The following is a 23,686-nucleotide window of genomic DNA, read 5'->3' as shown; positions in this document are numbered from 1 at the left end:
TTGAGGTAACAGGATTAATGAGAAGGTTCTCAAGAAGGAGAAACATGTCCTCAATCAGGATACATTGTTGTTATATAATCATTAGTACAGAGTTTAAGGAAAAACATATCCTTGAGCAAGATCGGTTGTTTTGTTGTGCAATCATCAGCTCTGGAAAAAGAAAAAAAGTTTGTCCTTTTCTCCTCCTTGAGAACTCCAGGCCTTTATTTCCTCCTCAAGAGCCCCAGACTTCTTATCAACCTGCCTAGGAATTGACTCTCTCAGCCATCTCCTGTTTGACTACTTCCAATTTACCTTGATTCATGGAACTAACATTCGAGGTTACTATGCAATATTGATCTTTACAGCACTGGACTTTATTTCCATCACCGTCATATCCACAGCGGGGCATTGTTTTCACTTTGGCTCAGTCTCTTCATAGTTTCTAGAGTTCTTTCTCCAGTCTTCTCCAGGCGCACCTACTGACCTGGGAGTTCATCTTTTAGATGTCATATCTTTTTGCCTTTCATACTGTTCATGGGGTTCTCAAGGCAAGAATACTGAAGCGGTTTGCCATTCCTTTTTCCAGTAGATCACGTTTTGTCAGAACTCTCTACCATGACCCATCCATCTTGGGTGACCCCTAAATAGCATGGCTCATAGTTTCATTGAATTAGACAAGGCTGTTGTCCATGTGGTCAGTTTGGTTAGTTTTCTGTGACTGTGGTTTTCATTCTATCTGCCCTCTGATGAATAATGATAAGAGGTTTATGGAAGCTTCCTGATGGGAGAGGTTGATTGTGGGGGAAACTGGGTCTTGTTCTGATGGGGGAAACTGGGTCTTGTTTATATACAATGACCAGGCTACTTTGTTAATTATAATTTAATTAGATTTGAAACATGCCTTGTATGGTTTCACTCTCATGCCTCTAGAAAAATACTGCTAGTTCTTCAAGATTTATGAAAAAGACTTTTCTAAGATTAACTGATAGATTTTGTTTGTTTGCTATCTGGTAAATTGGTAATAGACTGGAATTTAGTCTACTCTCTATGTTAAGAGAACAAAGTTTTCTTAGAATGAATCTTTCAATAGCAGATTATGAATTTCTTTGCCTTTAAGTGATTTACATTTGTTTTTAAAATCTTTTGTTACTTTAGTAAAGTAAATACATGTAAAAGCTCATTCTGCTTCTACTAAAAATAACCCCTCACTGTTAGACTTATGCTATCCTAATGTCTTAAAACTAACAATGCCCCTGCTTACACTTCTAAATCTTTTCAAGACTTTTGTACAAGGTTTCATATAAAACATAGCACATGTATTCCTCATAACCCACAGGGACAAGCCATCATAGAAAGAGCACATCAGACCCTAAAAACTCAAATTTTAAAACTACAGGAAGATGAATTTAAGTATAGTTCCCCTCACCAGGTTCTACAACACGCTCTTTTTGTGATAAATAATCTAAACACTGATTCATTTGGGGTTACTGCAATGCTCCGACATTGGAGTCCAGAGCAGCAGAGTACAAAACCTCTGGTTAAATGGAAACACCTTCTTTCAGGACAATAGAGGGGTCCTGACCCATTACTAAGCAGCGGCTGAGGGCATGCTTGTTATTTTTCCCCAGGGTGCTGACTCGCCAATTTGGACCCCGGACAGACTGATTCCCCACGTCGCAGTCCCCCAGACATCGGGTTCCCCCATTGCTTCGACCACAAAGGAAGAAGGACACTCCTCTGCCCTTGCCTCTGCCGCCCACCTGGAAGGTCCAGCAGACTCTGAAACAACCGGCAGCGGCGATCCCGGAAAAACGAGCGGAAACCACCAGGACGTCCTGCGGGGGCAACTCAACAAGCCTCCATACCCACATGGGAGCAAATTAAGTCGCTGTGCCGTCAAGCACTAGGAATAGCTTCTCCACAGGGATCTTCAGCCTCTCCTGAAAGGGTTTTTATTGCTATGCTTGCTTTACTTTCTTGCCAGGCAAGTGCTACCTCTTCTACATCAGAAAAATATTGGGCATATTTCCCTGATCCCCCGACCTTCCAAGTAGTTACTTGGAACAATGACCCTATACGGGTCAACACAGACCAGCCTCATCTCTTGGGAGAATCCTATACTTCTTATAATAAAGATCATTATCCCATCAATTTTAACTATACTTTTAGGGAATTAACGGATGACCTTCCCCTTTGCTTTAACTTCCCCCATAGTCATACAAGCGATCTTATCACTCCCTCTAAGGAGGGGTATGTCGGAGCCCCCAAGAAAGCAATTCTGACAGATTCTCCAGCATCAAAATTTTCAGATAAAACAGGAGATCGACTGGTTTGGATATTACAGGTCCGTATGCCCGGGGTCCTTGACCCCTATAAATCTTTGTTCCTTGATGCTCCACCAAAATATCCCAATTGTATTGATGTTGCTCCTTCAGATGTCGTATGGAAAACTATAGACAACCGCCTGGGATATCCGGTATGGAAATCTTGTACTTATAATTCAAAAATAGATTATAGAATACCGGGAGGCGGAAACTATTCAGCACAAGACTGGAGTAGTCCAAATCCAAGTCAGAATCCAGGGTCTGTTTCTGACCATGTCAGTAGGTTTAACAATTGGAAAAATGATTCCCTCCCTTGGCCATTGGTGGCCAGCAGATGGCATTATAATCAATTTGTTCCCCCCATGTTGTCCTAGACAACTAAGGGTAAAACTTTTTGGCAACCAGAAATTTGGAGAACCCTTGCTGCCACCTCCCTTGTTACTCTATTTCGGCCAGAGAATGATTCCACCTATTCTGTGCTGGCTTGTTTACCCTCCCCTCACGTTTTTTGGTTCACTAATGATTCAAAAAGGCTTCATATACAGATGAGCTATTCAGGTGGACCCAATATAGTCTACTGTAAACAATGCATGCTTTCATCCTGTTTAACCCCTCAATATAATATTTGTTCTTTTGTGGTGCTGCAACGCCCACCTTACCTTATGGTGCCCATTGCAGTGAATACTTATTGATATGACAATTATGGTTTAGCCGTTCTGCAACAACTACAAGATTTAATGCGTTCCCAACGGTTTGTAGGACTACTTATTCTAGGGATTTCAGCTTTGATAACAGCAATTACCTCTGTCACTGTGGCAGTGATATCATTGACTCAAGTACCTACTGCTCAATATGTCAATGATATGTCAAATAATGTTTCTTTAGCTCTAGCTATGCAAGAGATTATAGATAGGAAATTAGAAGTAAAAATAGATGCCTTAGAAGAAGCAGTCATGCATATTGGAACTGAGTTGCAGGCTTTAAGGGTAAAGTTAGCATTATCCTGTCACGCCGACTATATCGGTGGATCTGTGTAACACCCCTGAAAGTAAATGATACAGATTACAATTGGGAAAGGATTAAAAAATCATATTTCAGGTGTGTGGAATAGCTCCAGCATTAGTTTAGATCTTAGAAAGCTCCACAGTCAGATAAAAACCTTAGAACATTCCCACCTGGACTTTACTGCTGCAGGAGCTGCTAATGACTCTTTTCATACCGTTTCTAACTTTATTACTGGAAAAAATATCCTATCAACTATCTTCAGTTATGCTGCTGTAGCAGCCCTAGTTTTACTTCTCATTATAATCCTTCCTTGCATTGTCAGAACTCTCCGGCAGAGCACTCAAAAGCTCGCGACTGAGATCCATCTAGCTGTCTTAAAAAGTTAAAAAAGGGAGAGATGCCAGGAGCCAACACACGAGACCCTACCCATGACAAGGTCATGAGGGAGAACACTGACGGGCAAGGCAGATCAGGTTTTTAGGAATTCCGAAAAGCTGCCCCCGGCGCTCAACTTAAAGATGATACCTGTCTTTCTGATGCCTGCTTCAATAGACTACTCCCTAATTTCTGTGACATAGGCAGAAGGCCTTCCCCGATCTCTTTCCAAATAAGAATCAATTTAGAACTTTAATCAATAAGTTTCCCAGGTGGTGGTATTTTATGAGATTATCCAGGGTGAAAGGAGTGTTTTAATTTAAACTCCTTTGCTGTTATTTTAGTTTGTTTGGCAAATGCTTTTATGCCCTTGGTACTAATATGCATGATTGCTTATAATACCCTAATCATAAAATAACATAACGAACCTGATCATATAAAGGCCCTAATAGACATAGAGCCCTTCAGGGGTGAGAAAGTCCTATTAGAAAACACAAGAAAAATTATTCTAAAAGTAGCTATTGGGTTAACATTTGCCTGCTGTGTTTTTGCCCTTAATGTACTAAGGTTGTGTTATGGAAACCATTGTTAATATAGTTAAAGATCTAGAAAAATAAGAGCTTAGCCCTAGTGTGGTAACAATGAGATGGCTGTTAATTGTCAGCCAGGAGTGCTAGGCAGAGGCTGCTTCACCAAAGTTGCAGAGTCAGTGTGGGGTAAACCTCTTAGATAAACTCAACTGACAACTTCTGCAGAATGATTAATTTTTGTATTAACAAGGTTATACTTCTACTCTGTACTGTTGCCCTAAGAGACTGCCTTTCAGTTAAGGTCACCATAGAAACAGAAAACGGTTTATATTCACCTGACTTGCATAAAATGTTAATAGGCCCCAAGGCCAGAAGATAATGTACAAGACCCTCATAAACAAAGAAGTATGCAAAAAACACCCTGGTTTTGTGAAGAACAAGCTGATGTAATGTTAAACTATCTTCCCCTTAGAAATGTACTAACCTAGGGTATAAAAGCTACAATAAAAAATAAAACATTGCCAGACACTGCAAACACCCCCATCTGGTCATTCTCTCTCTCTCTCTCTCTCTCTCTCTCTCTCTCTCTCTCTCCCCCCCTCGCAGACTTGGCCCTATCAAGACTGGTCTCACGTGTCTTCTCTCGCTGACACCGTTCATCCCGAGGGTACCCCCTGGATCCTGCCGAGACTGGACGTATCCTACTGGTTTTGTTTTTCTGGAGACAACTGGCTAATGTGGGGATGTAGTAGCAAGACTCCTGGGCAGAAGTTTCCCTGATGTTAGTCAATTGGGCTTGACTGATAAAGGGCTACAATCTGGTTGGGGTGGGGGGCAGGGGTGGGATACAAAAGCAAGGGCCCTCACAAGAGAGGGTTGACATTGTGGACCACAGGCTGTGAACCATATAGGAGGCTGTCAGTCCAGGAGGGGCAAAGAGGGAGAAAGCAGAGGCCTGAACAAGAGTGTGTGTGTGGGGTGGGGGAAGTGTGACTAAAGGGATAAGCAGGCAGGATGAGAGATTGTGGTCTGAGAATGGAAGATGCAAATAAATCTTTTGGGGGCAAGGGACTCTGCTAGGTTACATTCACTACAGGCCGAGGAGGGCTACCAGCTGGGGAGAGTGGATGGCCCCCTGAAAAGAGCATCCTCACAGGGCCACCCAGTGAATGCTCAGCTTCTTAGGGAAACTTCTTTTCAGTATTGGTGTCTGCAGTATTGATCTGATGGAGGAAGAGCCATGCTCTGCGTGGACACCATTATCAGGGATTTTACAGACTATTGCTTCAGGTGGAGTGTGAAGTAATTGTTTTCTTAAGACTCTTTGTATGTATAATTGTATCCCTACTTCTCAGGATATGTTCAGAAAATAATTACTATTGAATTAACTGCACTGACAGTCTTTCAATTCTACTACCAACACTGTTTGCATTTAAGCTAAGTTTACTCCTTGCCAATCTGTGTCTGTTACAATAAGCATTTCAACTAAATTAGCATCTCAGTAACAATCAAATTATCTTTAATATGATGTAGTTACTTTTTTATTAGGCTACACTAGAAACTAGCAGGCCTGGCATGCTTCAGCCCATGGGGTAGCAAAGAATCAGACACAACCGAACGACTGAACTGAACTGAACTGAAACTTCAGATACTGAACTGTGAATGGCTAGCATAGCTTTGAGAAGTCATTAACACAAATCCAGATGCCTCTCTAAGGCAGGAGTATATTTTCCAACAGTGCTGTTAAAATACATAGCTTGTGCTACATCCACTTCTTGCAGGACGCCTTCCTGATGCAGTCACACTTCCCAGTCCTCACATGAGAAGTTCTATGCATCTGCACCTGCCACAGTTGCCTACACAGCTTCCTCATGTGTGGACCTCACTGCTAGGCTGAACCATGAGGCTTGTCAGCGTAAAAGGAGTGAATGTTTGTTGAGTTCCTTGTGTACAAAGCATTGTGTGTTGAATTGCCATCCCCATTCACATGTTGAAATCTTACATCCTGGTACCTCAGAAAGTGATCTTATTTGGAAATAGAGTATCTATAGGAGTGAAAATGAGGTCATTATGTGGGCCCTAATGCAATGTGACTGGTACCTTTATAAAAAAAGAGAAACCTGGACACAGAAATGTACAGAGGGAAATAATGTGAAGACACCAGAAGAAGACCCTCTACAAGCCAGAGAGAGAGGCTTTTTCTCCCAGGCCTCAGAAGACACATTGGTATCAGATTTCCAGCCTCCAAATCTGTGAGGAAATGAAGTTCTGTTGTTTAAGCCACCCAAATTTCAGTATGTGTTCAGCAGCCCTAGGAAAGTAACACAGACTTTAACCATAGTGCTTCAGGGCAAGGCGTTGGAGTCAGAGTACCACAGTCTGAATCTCAACACAACTGTTTATCAGCAGTGGGAAATTATGTGCCTCAGTTTTCTCATCCTTAAAAGTGGATAGTAACAACATCTGCCTCCTCAGTTCAGTTCAGTCACTCAGTCATGTCCGACTCTTTGCAACCCCATGAACTGCAGCACATCAGGCCTTCCTGTCCATCACCAGCTCCCGGAGTCCACCCAAACCCATGTCCATCGAGTCGATGATGCCATCTAACCATCTCATCCTCTGTCATCCCCTTCTCCTCCCACCCTCAATCTTTCCCAGCATCAGGGTCTTTTCAAATGAGTCAGCTCTTCACATCAGGGGACCAAAGTACTGGAGTTTCAGCTTCAGCTTCAGTCCTTCCAATGAACACCCAGGACTGATCTCCTTTAGGATGGACTGGTTGGATCTCCTTGCAGTCCAAGAGACTCTCAAGAGTCTTCTCCAACACCACAGTTCAAAAGCGTCAATTCTTCAGCACTCAGCTTTCTTTATAGTCCAACTCTCACATCCATACATGACCACTGGAAAAACCATAGTTTTGACTAGACGGACCTTTCTTGACAAAGTAATGTCTCTGCTTTTCAATACGCTGTCTAGGTTGGTCATAACTTTCCTTCCAAGGAGTAAGTGTCTTTTAATTTCATGGCTGCAATCACCATCTGCAGTGATTTTGGAGCCCCCAAAAATAAAGTCAGCCACTGTTTCCACTGCTTCCCCATCTATTTACCATGAAGTGATGGGACCAGATGCCATGATCTTAGTTTTCTGAATGTTGAGCTTTAAGCCAACTTTTTCACTCTCCTCTTTCACTTTCATCAAGAGGCTCTTTAATTCTTCTTCACTTTCTGCCATAAGGGTGGTGTCATCTGCATATCTGAGGTTACTGATATTTTTCCCGGAAATCTTGATTCCAGCTTGTGCTTCCTCCAGCCCAGCATTTCTCATGATGTACTCTGCATATAAGTTAAATAAGCAGGTAACAATATACAGCCTTGACATACTCCTTTTCCTGTTTGGAACCAGTCTGTTGTTCCATGTCCAGTTCTAACTGTTGCTTCCTGATCTGCATATGGGTTTCTCAAGAGGCAGGTCAGATAGTCTGGTATACCCATGTCTTTCAGAATTTTCCACAGTTTATTGTGATCCACACAGTCAAAGGCTTTGACATAGTCAATAAAGAAGAAATAGATATTCTTCTGGAACTCTCTTGCTTTTTCAATGATCCATCAGATGTTGGCAATTTGATCTCTGTTTCTTTTGCCTTTTCTAAAACCAGCTTGAACTGCCTCCTAGGGTGGTTCTAATTCATATAAAGAATGCAGTATAGCAAATATTGCAAAAATTTTTGAAAAAATTATTTATTTATTTTAATTGAAGGATAATTGCTTTACAGAATTTTGTTGCTTTTGGTCAAACATCAACATGAATCAGCCATGGGTGTGCATGTATTCCCACCCTCTTGAAATTCCCTCCCATCTCCCTCCCAGTCCTACCATTCTAGGTTGATACAGAGCCCCTGTTTGAGTTCCCTGAGACATACAACAAATTCCCATTGGGTCTCCATTTTACATATGTTAATGTAAGTTTTCATGTTACTCTCTCTATACATCACACTCTATCCTCCCTGCCCCCCCCATGTTCATAAGTCTGTACTCCATGTCTGCTTCTCCATTGCTGCCCTGCAAATAAATTCATTAGTACCATCTTTCCAGATTCCATATGTATGCGTTAGTATATGATATTTATCTTTCTCTTTCTGACTTACTTCACTCTATATAATAGGCTCTAAGTTCACCCACCTCATAAGAACTGACTCACATGTGTTCCTTTTTTATGGCTGAGTAGTATTCCATGGTGTACAGGTACCACAATTTCTTTATCTGTTTGTCTGTTGGTGGACATCTAGGCTGCTTCCATGTTCTAACTAATTGTAAGTAGTGCTGCAATGAACGTTAGGGTATAGGTGTCTTTTTAAATTTTGGTTTCTTCAGGGTTTATGCTGAGGAGTGAAATTGTTGTGTCAAATGGTGGTTTTATGCCTAGTTTTTAAAGGAATCTCCATACCATCTTTGATAGTGGCTGTATCAATTTACAGTCCCACCAATAGCGTAAGAGGACTCCCTTTTTCCCACACCCTCTCCAGCATTTATTGTTTGTAGGCTTTTTGATGATTGCCATTCTGACCAGTGTGAGGTGATATGTCATTATAGTTTTGATTTGCATTTCTCTAATAATAAGTGATGTTGAGCATCTTTTCATGTGTTTGTTAGCCATCTGTATGTCTTCTTTGAAGAAATGTCTGTTTAGGTCTTTTCCCCATTCTTTGATTGGGTTGTTTGCTTTTCTGGTATTGAGTTGTATATTTTGGAAATTAATCCTTTGTCACTTGTTTCATTTGCTATTATTTTCTCCCATTCTGAGGGTTGTCTTTTCACCTTGTTTATACTTTCCTTTGTTGTGCAAAAGCTTTTAAGTATAACTAGATCCCATTTATTTACTTTTGTTTTTATTTCCATTACTCTAGGAGGTTGGTCTTGAGGATCTTGCTTTGATTTAAGGTATCAAGTGTTCTGCCTATGTTTTCTCTAACAGTTTTATAGCTTCTGGTCTTACATTTAGGTCTTTAATCCATTTTGAGTTTATCTTTGTGTATGGTGTTAGAATATGTTCTAATTTCATTCTTTTATGTGTAGCTGTCCAGTTTTCCTAGTATAACATATTGAAGAGACTATCTTTGTCCCATTGTATATTCTTGCTTCCTTTGTCAAAAACAAGGCACCGATAGGTGTGTGGGTTTATTTCTGGGCTTTCTAGTTTGTTCCATTGGTCTATATTTCTGTTTTTGTGCCAATACCATTGCTGTCTTGATGACTGTAACTTTGTAGTATAATCTGAAATCTGGAAGGTTGATTTCACTAGCTCCATTCTTCTTTCTCAAGACTGCTTTGGCTATTCGGGATCTTTTGTTTTTCCATATGAGTTGTGAATTTTTTTTTTTTTTTTTGCTCTAGTTCTGTGAAAAATGCCATTAGTAATTTGATAGGGATCACATTGAATTTGTAGATTGCATTAGGTAATATAGTCATTTTCACAGTATTGATTTTTTTCTACCCAGAAACATGGAATACCTCTCCATCTGTTTATGTCATCCTTGATTTCTTTCTCTAGTGTCATAATTTTCTGTATGTAGTTCTTTTTTCTCCTAGGTAGGTTTATTCCTAGATATTTAATTCTTTTTGTTGCAATGGTAAATGAGCTTGATTCCTTGATTTCTCTTTCTGATTTTCATTTTTAATATATAGGAATGCAAGTTATTTCTGTGTACTGAATTTGTATCCTGAAACTTTGCTAAATCCATTAATTAGCTCTAGTAATTTTCTGATAGTATCTTTAGGGTTTTTCATGTGTATTATCATGTCATCTGCAAACAATGAGAGGTTTACTTTTTTTTTTTCTGATCTGGATTCCTTTTATTTCTTTTTACTTCCCGGATTGCTGTAGCTCAGACTTCCAAAACTATGTTGAAGAATAGTGGCGAGAGTGGAGGCCCTTCTTCCTGATCTTAGGGGGAATGCTTTCAGTTTTTCACCATTGGGAATAATATTTGCCATGGGCTTATCATATATGGCCTTTACTATGTTGAGGTAGGTTCCTTATATGCCCATTTTTTTTAAAAAGAGTTTTAATCATAAATGGGTGCTGAATTTTGTCAAAGACTTTTTCTGCCTCTATTGAGATTATCATATGGCTTTTTTATCTTTCAATTTTTTAATATGGTATATCATACTGAATAATTTGCATATATTGAAGAATCCTTGCATCCCTGGAATAAACCCAACTTGATCCTGGTGCATGAGTTTTTTAATGTGTTTCTGAATTCTATTTTCTAGAACTTTGTTGAGGATTTTGTATCTATGTTCATCAGTGCTATTGGGTCATCAGGATGATGGTGGCCTTGTAGAATGAGTTTGAAAGTGTTGCTTCCTCTGCAGTTTTTTGAAATCATTTTAGAAGAATAGGTATTAGCTCTTCTCCAATGTTTGATAGAATTCACCTGTCTGGTCCTGGGCTTTTGATTTTTTGGGAGATTTTGATCACAGTTTCAATTTCAGTGCTTATAATTGGGTTACTCATAATTTCTATTTCTTCCTGGTTCAGTCTTGGAAGACTGAACTTTTCTAAAAACTTTTCTGTGCCATTTCTTCCAGGTTATCCAATTTATTGCCATATAGTTGCTCATAATAGACTCTTATAATCCTTTGTATTTCTACATTGTCTGTTGTAACATCTACTTTTTCATTTCTGACTTTGATTTGATTCTTGTCTCTTTTTATTCTTAAAGAGTGTGCCTAAAAGTTTGTCAATTTTGTTTATCTTCTCAAAAAACCAGCTTTTAGCTTTATTAATCTTTACGATTGTTTCATTTCTTTTTCACTTATTTCTGCTCTTATCTCCATGATTTCTTCCCCTCTGCTAATTTTTTTTGTTCTTCTTTTTGCAGTTGTTTTAGATGTAAATTTAAGTTTTCTATATTTTTTTCTTGTTTTTTAAGTTAGGATTGTATTGCTATAGTTCAGTTCAGTTCAGTTGCTCAGTCGTGTCCGACTCTTTGCAACCCCATGAACTGCAGCACGCCAGGCCTCCCTGTCCATCACCAACTCTTGGAGTCCACCCAAACCCATGTCCATTGAGTCGGTGATGCCATCCAACCACTTCATCTTCTGTCATCCCCTTCTCCTCCTGGCCTCAATCTTTACTACATCAGGGTCTTTTCACATGAGTCAGCTCTTCACATCAGGTGGCCAAAGTATTGGAGTTTCAGCTTCAACATCAGTCCTTCCAATGAACACCCAGAACTGATCTCCTTTAGGATGGACTGGTTGGATCTCCTTGCAGTCCAAGGGACTCTCAAGAGTCTTCTCCAACACCACGGTTCAAAAGTGTCAATTCTTCAGTGCTCAGCTTTCTTTATAGTCCAACTCTCACATCCATACATGACCACTGGAAAGACCATAGCTTTTTTTCCTTTATTTTACTTTACAGTATTGTATTGGTTTTGCCACACATTGACTTGAATCTGCCATGGGTGTACATGTGTTCCCCATCCTGAACCCCCCTCTCACCTCCCTCCCCATCCCATCCCATCCCTCTGGGTCATCCCAGTGCACCAGCCCCGAGCACCTGGTATCGTGCATCAAACCTGGACTGGCGATTCATTTCACATATGATAATTTACATGTTTCAATGCCATTCTCCCATGTCATCCTGCCCTTGCATTCTCCCACAGAGTCCAAAAGACTGTTCAGTACACCTGTGTCTCTTTTGCTGTCTCGCATACAGGATTATCGTTACCATCTTTCTAAATTCCATATATATGCGCTAGTATATTGTATTGGTGTTTTTCTTTCTGACTTACTTCACTCTGTGTAATAGGCTCCAGTTTCATCCACCTCATTAGAACTGATTCAAATGTTTTCTTTTTAATGGCTGAGTAATATTCCATTGTGTGTATGTACCACAGCTTTCTTATCCATTTGCCTGCTGATGGACATCTAGGTTGCTTCCATGTCCTGGCTATTAAAACCATAGCTTTAACCAGACGGACCTTTGTTGACAAAGCAATTTCTCTGCTTTTCAATATGCTGTCTAGGTTGGTCATAACTTTCCTTCCAAGGAGTCTTTTAATTTCATGGCTACAATCACCATCTGCAGTGATTTTGGAGCCCCAAAAAATAAAGTCAACCACTGTTTCCACTGTTTCCCCATCTATTTGCCATGAAGTGATGGGACTGGATGCCATGATCTCAGTTTTCTGAATGTTGAGCTTTAAGCCAACTTTTTCGCTCTCCTCTTTCACTTTCATCAAGAGGCTCTTTAGTTCTTCTTCACTTTCTGCCATAAGGGTGGTGTCATCTGCATATCTGAGGTTATTGATATTTCTCCTGGCAATCTTAATTCCAGCTTGTGCTTCTTCCAGCCCAGGGTTTCTCATGATGTACTCTGCATAGAAGTTAAATAAGCAGGGTGACAATATACAACCTTGACATACTCCTTTTCCTATTTGGAACCAGTCTGTTGTTCCATGTCCAGTTCTAACTGTTGCTTCCTGATCTGCATACAGGTTTCTCAAGAGGCAGGTCAGGTCATCTGGTATTCCCATCTCCTTCAGAATTTTCCACAGTTTATTGTGACCCACACAGTCAATGGCTTTGGCATAGTCAGCAAGGCAGAAATAGATATTTTTCTGGAACTCTCTTGCTTTTTTGATGATCCAACAGATGTTGGCAATTTGATCTCTGGTTCCTCTGCCTTTTCTAAACTTCCCTCTTAGAACCGCTTTTACTGCATCCCATAGGTTTTGTGATTTCCTTGGTGGCTCAGTCAGTAAAGAGTGTGGAAGACCTGGTTCGATCCCTGGGTCGGGAAGATCCCCTGGAGATGGAAGTGGCAACCCACTCTAGTATTTTTGCTTGGAATTCCATGGACAGAGGAGGCTGGTGGACAAAGTCCATGGGGTCTCAAAGAGTTGGACATGACTGAGTGACTAACTTTCACTTTCATAGGTTTTGAGTTGTCGTGTTTTCATTGTCATTTGTTTCTAGATATTTTTTGATTTCCCTTTTGATTCTTCAGTTACCTGTTTATTATTTAGAAATGTATTGTTTAACCTCCATGTGTTTGTGTTTTTGACAGTTTTTTTTTTTTTTCTTGTAAATGATATCTAGTCTCATAGCACTCTGGTCAGAAAAGGTGCTTGACACAGTTTCATATTTCTTAAATTTACTGAGTTTTGATTTGTGACCCAAAATGTGGTCTATCCTGGAGAATGTTCCATGTGCACTTGAGAAGAAGGTTTATTCTTCTGCATTTGGATGGAATGTCCTGAAGATATCAATGAGATCCATGTCTTCTAATGTATCATTTAAGACTTGTGTTTCCTTATCAATTTTCTATTTTGATGATCTGTCCATTGGTGTAAGTGGTGTGTTAAATTCTCCTACTATTATTGTGTTACTGTCAGTTTCTCCTTTTATGTCTGTTAGTGTTTGTCTTATGTGTTGAGGTGCTCGTATGTTGGGTGCATAGATATTTGCAACTGTTATGTCTTCCTCTTACATTGACCCTTTGGTCATTATGTAGTATCCTTCCTTATCTCTTGTAATATTCTTTATTTTAAGGTCTATTTTGTCTGATATGAGGATTGCTACTCCAGCTTTCTTTTTAAAAAATTAATTAATTAATTTTAATTGTAGGCTAATTAATTTGCAGTATTGTGATGGTTTTTGCCATACATTGACATGAATCAGCCACGGGTGTACATGTGTTCCCCCTCCTGAATCCCCTCCCCACTGCCTCCCTATCCCATCCCTCTGGGTTGTCCCAGTGCAACAGCTTTGAGTTCCCTGTTCCATGCACTGAACTTGGACTGGTCATCTATTTTGCATATGGTTTCACATGTTTCAGTGCTATTCGCTCAAATCATCCCACCCTCACCTTCTCCTACAGAGTCCAAAAGTCTGTTCTTTACATCTGTGTCTCTTTTGCTGTCTCACATTTAGGTCATCATTACCATCTTTCTAAATTCCATATATATTCATTAATATACTGTATTGGTGTTTTCCTTTCTGACTTACTTCACTCTGTATAATAGACTCCAGTTTCATCCACCTCATTAGAACTGATTCAAACGCACTCTTTTTAATAGCTGAGTAATATTCCATTGTGTATATGTACCATGGCTTTCTTATCCATTCATCTGCTATTGGATATCTGGGTTGCTCCCATGTTCTAACTATTGTAAACAGTGCTGCGATGAACACTGGGGTATGTGTTTCTTTCAAATCTGGTTTCCTTAGTGTATATGCCCAGCAGTGGGATTGCTGGGTCTCATGGCAGTTCTATTTCCAGTTTTTAAAGGAATCTTCACACTGTTCTCCATAGTGGCTGTACTAGTTTGGATTCCCACCAACAGTGTAAGAGATTTACCTTTTCTCCACATCCTCTCCAGCATTTATTGTTTGTAGACTTTTTGATAGCAGCCATTCTGACTGACATGAGATGGTACCTCATTGTGGTTTTGATTTGCATTTCTCTGATAATGAGTGATGTTGAGCATCTTTTCATGTGTTTGTTAGCCATCTGTATGTCTTCTTTGGAGAAATGTCTGTTTAGTTCTTTGACCCATTTTTTGATCGGGTCATTTATTTTTCTGGAATTGAGCTGCAGGAGTTGCTTGTATATTTTTGAGATTAATTCTTTGTCAGTTGCTTCATTTGCTATTATTTTCTCCCATTCTGAAGGTTGTCTTCTTACCTTGCTTATAGTTTCCTTCATTGTGCAAAAGCTTTTAAGTTTAATTAGGTCCCATTTGTTTATTTTTGCTTTTATTTCCATTACTCTGGGAGGTGGGGCATAGAGGATCCTGCTGTGATTTATGTCAGAGAGTGTTTTGCCTATGTTCTCCTTTAGGAGTTTTATAGTTTCTGGTCTTACATTTAGATCTTTAATCCATTTTGAGTTTATTTTTGTGTATGGTGTTAGAAAGTGTTTGAGTTTCATTCTTTTACAAGTGGTTGACCAGTTTCCCCAGCACTGCTTTTTAAAGACATTGTCTTTTCTCCATTGTATATATTTGCCTCCTTTGTCAAAGATAAGGTGTCCATAGGTGCGTGGATTTATCTCTGGGCTTTCTATTTTGTTCCATTGATCTATATCTCTGTCTTTGTGCCAGTACCTTACTGTCTTGATGACTGTGGCTTTGTAGTAGAGACTGAAGTTGGGCAGGTTGATTCCTCCAGTTCCATTCTTCTTTCTCAAGATTGCTTTGGCTATTCGAGGTTTTTTGTATTTCCATACAAATTGTGAAATTATTTGTTCTAGTTCTCTGAAAAATACTGTTGGTAGTTTGATAGGGATTGCATTGAATCTATAGATTGCTGGGTAGTATCTATATTGCTTCTTCCAATCCACAAACATGGTATATTTCTCCATCTATTTGTATCATCTTTGATTTATTCATCAGTGTTTTATAGTTTCCTATATATAGGCCTCTTGTTTCTTTAGGTAGATTTATTCCTAAGTATTTAATCTTTTTGTTGCAATGGTGAATGAAATCGTTTCCTTAATTTCTCTTTCTGTTTTCTCATTGTTAGTGTATAGGAATGCAAGGGATCTCTGTGTGTTAATTTTACATCCTGCAATTTTACTATATGTATTGATTAGCTCTAGTAATTTTCTGGTGGTGTCTTTAGGGTTTTCTATGTAGAGTCTCATGTCATCTGCAAATAGTGAGAGTTTTACTTCTTCCAGGCATACACACTGAGGAAACCAGAATTGAAAGAGACATGTGACACGTGTACCCCAATGTTCATTGTAGCACTGTTTACAATAGCTAGGACATGGAAGCAACCTAGATGACCATCAGCAGATGAATGTATAAGAAAGCTGTGGTACACATACACAATGGAATATTACTGAGACATTAAACAGAATGCATTTGAATCAGTTTTAATGAGATGGATGAAACTGGAGCCTATTATACAGAGTGAAGTAAGTCGGAAAGAAAAACACCAATATAGTATAATAACACATATATTTGGAATTTAGAAAGATGGTAACGATGATCCTATATGCAAGAGAGCAAAAGAGACACAGATGTAAAAAACAGACTTTTGGACTCTGTGGGAGAAGGCAAAAATGTGATGATTTGAGAGAATAACATTGAAACATGTATATTACCATATGTGATATAGATCACCAGTCCAAGTTCGATGAATGATACTGGGCACTCAGGGCCAGTGCACTGGGATAACCCTGAGGGATGGGATGAGGAGGGAGATGGGAGGAGGATTCAGGATGGGGGACACATGTACACCCATGGTTGATTCATGTCAACGTATGGCAAAAACCACCACAATATTGTAAAGTAATTAGCCTCTGATTAAAATAAATAAATTAATTTACAAATAAAATAAAATAGACAAACCATTAGCCAGACTCATTAAGAAAAAAGGGAGAAGAATCAAATCAACAAAATTAGAAATGAAAATGGAGAAATCACAGCAGACAACACAGAAATACACAGCATCACAAGAGAATACTGTCAGCAACTATATGCCAATAAAATGGACAACTTGGTAGAAATGGACAAATTCTTAGAAAAGTATAACCTTCCAAAAGTGAACCAGGAAGAAATTGAAAATCTTAATGACCCATCACAGGAAATCAAAGCTGTAATGAAAAATCTTCCAACAAACAAAAGCACAAGACCAGATGGCTTCACAGGTGAATTCTACCAAAAATTTAGAGAAGAGCTAACACTTATACTACTCAAGCTCTTCCAGAAAATTGCAAAGGAAGGTAAACTCCCAAACTCATTCTATCAGGCCACCATCACACATCAAAACCAGACAAAGATGCCACAAAAAAGGAAAACTACAGGCCAATATCACTGATGAACATAGATACAAAATCCTCAACAAAATTCTAGCAAACAAAATCCAACAACATATTAAAAAGATCATACATCCCACTTTCTTTTCATTTCCATTTGCATGGAATATATTTTTCCATCCTCTCAGTCTATATGTGTCTTTAGGTCTGAAGTGGGCTTTTTGTGGACTATATGGGCCTTGTTTTTGTATCCATTCAGCCAGTCTGTGTCTTTTGGTTGGAACATTTGATCCATTTTCATTTAAAGTAATTATTGATATATATGTTCCTATTGACATTTTCTAATTGTTTGGGGTTTGCTTTGGTAGATCTTTTTCTTCTCTTCTATTTCCTGACTATATGAGTCACTTCAATATTTGTTGTAAAGGTGAGTTGGTGGTACTGAATTCCCTTAACTTTTGCTTGTCTGTAAAGCTTTTGATTTTTCCATCAATTTTGAAGGAGAATCTTGCCAGGTAGAATAATCTCGGCTGTCAATTTTACCCTTTCATTACTTTAAATGTATCCTGCCATTCCCTTTTGGCCTGCAGAGTTTCTGCTGAAAGATCAACAGTTAAACATATGGGGTTTCCCTTGTGTGTCACTTGTTGCTTTTCCCTTGCTGCTTTTAATACTTGTTTTCTTTGTGTCTGATGTTTGTTAGTTTGATTAGTATGTGTCTTGGTATATTTCTCTTTGGGTTTATCCTGTATAGAACTCTTTGCACCTCTTGGAGTTTATTGACTATCTCCTTTTCCATTTTGGGGAAATTTTCAACTTTAATCTCTTCAAAAATTTTCTCATTCCCCTTCTTTTTCTCTTCTTCTTCTGGGACCCATATAATCCGAATGTTGTTGTGTTTAATATTGTCCCAGAAGTCTCTGAGACTACCCTCAGTTCTTTTCATTCTTTTTACTTTATTCTGCTCTTCAGCAGTTATTTCCACTGCTTTATCTTTCAGCTCACTGATCTGTTCTTCTACTTCAGATGTCCTGCTATTGATTCCTTCTGGAGTGTTTTTAGTTTCAGTAATTGTGTTGTTTGTCTCTGTATGTTTATTTTTTACTTCTTCTAGGTCTTTGTTAATCAATTATTGCATTTTCTCCATTTTATTTTCAAGATTTTGGATCATCTTTACTAACATTTTTCTGAATTGTTTTCCAGGTACTTTGCCTATTTCCTCTTCATTTTTTTGTACTTGTGTGTTTCTAGTTTGCTCCTTCATTTATGCAATATTTATCTGCCTTTTCATTATTTTTTTAACTTACTGTATTTGAGATCTCCTTTTTTCAGACTTCAAGGTTGAATTCTTTCTCTCTTTTGGTTTCTGCCCTTGTAAGGTTGGTTCAGTGGTTGTGTAATCATCATGCAGAGTGTAAGTTGTGCTTGCATTTTGGTGCAAGGGAGTGGGGTTTTTTTTTTTTTTTTTGTCCTCTCTGATAGGCAGGGCTGAGTGAGGCAGTGATCCTGTTTCCTGATGATTTGGTTTGTATTTTTGTCTTGTTTGTTGTTTGGATGATGTGTCCTGCACTACCAGGGTGTTACTGGTAGTTGAGTGATGCTGGGTCTTATATACAAGTGGTTGCCTTTGTGGGAGTTCTCACTATTTGACACTCCCAAGGGTTAGGAGTTCTCTGGTAGTCTAGAGTCTTGGAGTCAGCTCTCCCACTCCAAAGTCTCAGGGCTTGATCTCTGGCCAGGAATGGAGATTGCACAGGTGGTTTGTTGTAGCATTAAATGAGACTAAAACAAATACCCCAAAATGAGAATCCAAGGATGAATCCCAGACAAATGACAATTGCAAAATCAAGCAAATAATAAAAAAATAATGGAATGTAAAAACATACATATACACCCATAAGCAAAATCAAAACAGTCCAACAAAAATAAAGCACAATAGATTAACCTGGTGAATAAAGGAAACCAAAAATGAAATCCACCAGTTAAGAACAAAACTAACTAAAGCACAAACTGGAAAACAAAATTAAACCAAGGTACCAATTGGTGAATAAAGTAATGAAAGCAAAACTAACAAATAAGGTGAGAGAAAGAGCGTAAAGAAAGAAAACAAATAATAGAAATTCAAAGTTAAATAGAATTAGATAAAGAAGATTTACATATATATTAAAGATTAACTGCAAGGGGAAAAGAACAGCAAGAAAAGTAAACAAAGGAATAAATGCAGAATAATGATAATAATACTTTTAAAAGATTTAAAAATTAAAATAAAGAAAAGAGCAAAAAAAGGAAAACTCTATAGAATTGCAAAAGGCCAACATAGAAGCAGAAGTTTGTAACAGAAATAAAAGGTGTGATAGAAAAAAAAATCTTAAAAGCTTAAATAGATTTCGTAGTGCTAGTAAAATGGACCAGTACAACAGAGGGAGGGAAAGGGGAAAAAGGGGGGGGGGGGGGAAACATGAAAAAGTAATCCAAAAGAAACTACAGAGCAAGTCAAAATATAAGAATAATAAATGATTTTCTTGAGTCTCTGCTGTCAGCGTCCTTTCCCTTGCCAGGAGTCACAGTCCACCTCACCTCCCTAGGATGCCTTCCACCACTGCACTGGTCTCTGGACCTGCTATGGGGGCAACTGAGACTCTGCTCTGGTTCTACTCCTGCGTGTTCTTGCCTCCAATGTCCACAGCTCTCAGAACTAGTGCATTTTCTTTTGTGAGCTCTCAGTGTCCTTTTATATATTCCATAGATGCAGAGTCTGCTTAGTTGATTGTGTGGATTTAGCCTGCAGCTTGTACAGTTGGTGGGAAGGTTTTGGGTCCTCGTCCTTAGCCACGTTGCCCCTGGCTTTCAAGTTTGGTTTTATCTCCACCTCTGCATGTGGATCGTCCCCCGGGGTTTGCTCCTGAGGCTGCCCTGCAGGACTTGGGTGTGCCCCAGTGAGTGGCAGGCGTGGAGGGGGTGCAGCTGCTTGGGTCACAGGGGCCCTGGCAGCACCAGGTACTCAGGCAAGTTGGAGGCTAGGAAAGCAGGAAATACAGTGCTATAGAAGGCTGTGACAACTCGCTCTAGCATTCTTTCCTGGAGAACCCCTTGACAGAGAAGCCTCGCAGGCCGCAGTCCACAGGGTCACAAAGAATTTGGATGTGACTGAAGCGACCTTGCTTGTGTAGACACAAGACTTTTTTTTTTGCCCATGTCAGCTCTGCCCCAGGGAGGGTTGAGCATGAAGGTGGCATAGCTGCTTGGGTCGTGGGGACCCTGGTGGCGCCAAGTGTGCAGGGACACAGGTTGCCTCAGCCGCAGGAGTTATGGCCCTATCAGAGTCTTTTTTCCAAGCCTCTGGCAGCTGGCGATCAGAAGGTCTCTTTGGGTTGTCTTTCTCCGTTGTTCCACTAGTTGAGGCACTTAGAGGGCTCCTTTGCCTGGGGTCCTTCTCTGTTGTTTGGCACATCAGGCACATAAAGTGGCCCCCCCTGGCTGGGCTCCTACTCTGGTTTTCCACATATCGGGCACTTGATGGGCCGGGCTCTCTATTGTTCCGCTGCTGGTGCTGACATGTGGGGAGAGAGAGGCTACAGTGGTCGCTCCACCGCTGACATGACTCAGTAGTATGGCCTTGCTTTCCTGGCTGCCTGACTTTCCTCCACAGGCACTTCCCACCACAGTCTCCTCCCTCAGTCCCCTCGGTCCCTGTCCCAGGAGCCAACAGCAGCCGCTGCCCTGGGGTTGTTCTACAATCCCTGTGCTCCAGCTCCCCGCTGCTGTGCCTCGCGGGGGACACACATCCCTGTCTGGGGAACATATGGCTGCAGCAAGGACTGTCTGATTCTCGTTCCATTTAGGCTGTCACAGATCAGCTGCTTTACTGTCAGCCTCAGATGTTTCTCCTCTGACTCAGACAATCGCCCTGATGTGGGGATCAGACCCCTGCTTCAGCTCCCCCACCAGCTGGGGGCAGGTCCAGTCTTACAAACACTCCTGTTCCCCCCCACCCCCCAGTTCCTTCATCCTACCGAGTTTTACATGGTTTATGTATTCTTTATGGTGGTCAGGTACTCCTGCCCACACTCATCTGGTGTTCTGAAAGCACTTCTGGGTCTGAAGGTGTATTCCTGATGTATCTGTAGAGAGAGATGTACTCCACATCCACCTTCTCCCCCGCCACCTTATTCCTTCAGCAAATGTTTGGTGCATTTTAACTTTTACTATGCCCCACGCACAAGTACTAAGTGCTTTATATATATGCACTGCATTAATCCTAGCCACAGACTTATGAAGTAGCAGTTTTATTTGTCTGTGAGGCGAATGAGTCAGAGAAGTCAAATGCCATATGAAGGGTGGATTCAGGACCGGATCTGATGCCTTGAGCACCAAGTAGATTGCCTCAGACTGGCCTAGAGGATGCAGTGTATCTGTTGTGATTTTTAAATTTATCCATTTAATTACTTTGACTTTTAAATTTACTTTAGTTCAAGTAACTCTGTCATGTGGACTCTGTCATGAAAAAGTCACATGTAGATAAGGAATTCAAACAAAGATATAGAGAAAAATCTCCCTTCAGCAGGAAGTGATTGTTTTGATGCTGTTTGGCCTTAAAATTTTATTTGTTATTCATTCATTTATCATTCAACATTTTATTGACTACCTACTACATGCAATCACTGTAGTAGATGCTAGGAACAAATGAGGAACAAGACACATATGGCTCCTCTCTCCCATGGGGCTTAAATTTTAGGTGTAAGTTACAGAAAATTAACAATAGTACTGTGTTTTGAAAATTTCAGCAAAAACAACTGCAATTTTTAAGAAGCAAATAACTAGGGTGAAGTGATAGTGTTTCATAGATCCGTTTTATGGAGAGAGGTTAGGAAAGCCTTCTGAGAACTTGACGTTAGATCTGAAAATACAAGAGTGAGAATGACCCAGCTACAAGAATTCTTTAGACGAGGCAGAGAAGAAGAAGCTAAGGCAGCGTCCCCGAGGCAGAACATCACTAATGTGAGTGTAAAAGACATGCTTTTTTCTGCTTAGGAGCTTTCATAGTCTTTAACTTTATACTTCCATTTCCTCGAGAGTGTATGTAATTATTACTTTTTACTATGTTCTCAATGTTTTTTAAATCAGAAATCTAACTTTAGCATAACATATCTGAAAAAAATTCCGTTGCTTTCTTCAGACATAATTAGCTCTATATTGGATCTCTGTTGCTTTTACTCTTCATAGCCATCATTTGCTCTTTACTTTTTCTTTTTATTCACCCTTTCTTCTTTATTTCTGTGCTATTTTTAAAAAGTCTGTCCTCTGTATTATGGATTTTGTTTTCTCTAATTCCTCCTCCCCTTTTTACACTGCTTCAAATTCTGTTTAAGTTCTCCAACGGTGTTTTCTTTCCCTCAATTTTTGCCTTTCCTATGCCAGTTCTTTTTTCATCTTATATTTTTATCAAATCATCTCATCTTTCACGTCTTGTGTTAGAGTTCTTGACTGCTCTCATTTCCTTTAGATGTCTAAGCAATTATTTTACTTTTTCTCTTTTTAAAAATTATTTCAGCTTTATTGAAGCATTGTGTATATTAAGGTGTACAACTAAATTAAAATTGTGTATATTAAAGTGTACCACTTGAAGTTTTGATATACCTATACATTGTAAATAGTCATCACAGTCAAGCTAAGTAACACGTCCATCTTCTCACACAGTTCTGTTTTTTTCTCTCTCTTTCTGTGAGTGCATATGTGTGTGTAGTAAGAACCCTTAAAACTGACCCTTTTTGCAATTTTCAAGTATGTGACATTGTTAATTATAGTCACATTGCTGCATGTTTGATCTTCAGAACTTAGCATGTATAACTGAAATCTTATACTTTTTGACTGATATCTCTCCATTTTCCCCTCCCTTTAGGCCCTAGAAACCACTATTCTATTAATATTCTCTGCTTCTATAAATTTAATTATTTTAGATTACACATATAAGTGGGACAATGTCTTCCTGTGTCTGGTTTATTTAACTTAGCATAATGCCCTCTAGGGGCTTCCTTTGTAGCTCAGTTGGTAAAGAATCTACCTGCAATGCAGGAGACCCCAGTTCGATTCCTGGGTCGGGACAATCCCCTGGAGAAGGAAATGTCAAGCCACTCCAGTATTCTTGCCTAGAGAATCCCATGGACAGAGGAGCCTGGCAGGCTATAGCCCATGGGAACGCAAGGGTCGAACACGACTTAGAGACTAAACCACCACCACCACCAATGCCCTCTCGGTTCATTTATGTTCTCATAAATTACATGATTTATTTCTTCTTAAAGACCGCAAAGAACATGGGATTGCAGATTCCTCTTTGAGATACTGATTTCATTTCCTTTGGATATATACACAGAAATGAGACCATTGGATTAAATGGTGATTTTATTTTTAAATTTTTGAGGAAGCTTCATAATATTTTCCATAGTGGCTACACTAATCTGTATTTCTAACAACACTGTACAAGGGTGCCTATTTTTCAACATTCTTCCTCACACTTGTTAGCATTCGTCTTTTTTTTTTTTTTTTGACCACACCTTGCAGGATCTTAGTTCCCTGATCAGGGATTGAACCTGGGTTGGGAGCAGAAGTGTGAAGTCCTAACCACTGGACTTCCAGGGAATTAATTCCCACTGTTTGTCTTTTTGGTAATGGCCATCCTGACAGATGTGAGGTGATACCTCT

Source organism: Dama dama, chromosome 4 (assembly GCF_033118175.1).
Source record: "Dama dama isolate Ldn47 chromosome 4, ASM3311817v1, whole genome shotgun sequence".
Classification (NCBI taxonomy): domain Eukaryota; kingdom Metazoa; phylum Chordata; class Mammalia; order Artiodactyla; family Cervidae; genus Dama; species Dama dama.
This window is presented reverse-complemented; position numbering follows the sequence as displayed.